Raw genomic sequence first — 1,127 nt, 5'->3', positions numbered from 1 at the left:
AGGCATCGCGTCGTTCGCATACACGTAGGTATAGACCGATTGCCGGACCCACTCGTGCATGTTTAATCACGACAGGCAAAAACTTTAATTTGAACTGTAATCAATTTGCTCAAGACAACAGAATGCAATCAAGGGGCCTGTACTCGTTACTAAAGACCCATATATTGGCGTTTAGGTACTAACTGCTACAAGGGTTGGGCGGTAGTTGCTATTTCCGATATGGAAGACATTCTGCAACAGCAGGTGCAATCACAACGTGGAAAATGCTCCTGTTGAATTGGACCAGCCCGCATTTGCCGCCGCCCTTTAATTACACCCCTTGTTTTAACTAATCTCTACTGTGCCAATTTTTGTTTCAGATACAGTAAGAAATACTCCAGGCCAGAAACTAAAGCTGTGGCCCATTCATAAGCTGGGTAAGTGACTGTTTTTACACTTTTGCTGTATAATAATGAATTAAGTTATGATCGATCCTCGTACTGGAAACAGATCGAAATCGTTTATTAAGCTTTACAATTAATCGCATGATTAATTTATACGGCGATAAAGCCGTAATAATTATGAACCGCGGCCGAATCATCATTACGATAGTCTTATAATACGCAGAACAAGGCAGGATATTATGATAAATTGAAATTAAATTCGCTTTTAAATTAAATTGATTACGGATCAGCATAGGGTGCTGTTGCATGCCGCGATGATTGGCTTCTTAATTTACTGTTGTCATGTGTCTTCTTTCGACTTGTTTATGTCTTATGCTGTTTAATGGCAAAAATTCCTTTTCACATTTATTGGGTCTCTCATCATTTAAAGTGTTACTGGTTTTGCGCATCTGCTTAATCGATCTTCGGATTTCGAAATTCTTCCCCCAAATCACTGCACAGCAAACGAATCGATGACTTTCAATCCAGTACTAATGGAACTTTAACCAGAACTACGAACGCTTTCACGGCCGGTCAAATCACATTTAGAATTGTTTTTCGGGCTTTGAAGCCGTGGTCCATGTAAATTTCTTCCGGACGTTTCGTCCACAACTGCGGTGGACATTATCAAAGGCGATGAGGCAGTGGACGAAGTGATCTCCCGTGCTTTCCGACTAAGACTGGTTCAACTACTGGATCCCCTGT

General features: G+C 41.1%; 1 protein-coding gene across 1 annotated transcript in view; it reads left to right on the top strand.

The window, feature by feature from the left end:
- Positions 1–365: 365 nt before the first annotated feature.
- The window catches only part of LOC109537468 (LIM domain only protein 3), a gene marked incomplete in the record, with an annotated part of 83,888 nt that continues 83,126 nt past the window's right edge, over positions 366–1,127 (top strand). Inside the window, 1 exon segment of the mRNA XM_048664927.1 lies at positions 366–416.

The sequence above is a fragment of the Dendroctonus ponderosae genome, unplaced genomic scaffold (assembly GCF_020466585.1).
Source record: "Dendroctonus ponderosae isolate FM_Combo_2020 unplaced genomic scaffold, Dpon_F_20191213v2 Dpon_F_20191213_3, whole genome shotgun sequence".
NCBI classification, from domain to species: domain Eukaryota; kingdom Metazoa; phylum Arthropoda; class Insecta; order Coleoptera; family Curculionidae; genus Dendroctonus; species Dendroctonus ponderosae.
Note: the sequence above shows the minus strand (reverse complement) of the source record. Positions and strands in the feature narration are given on the sequence as shown.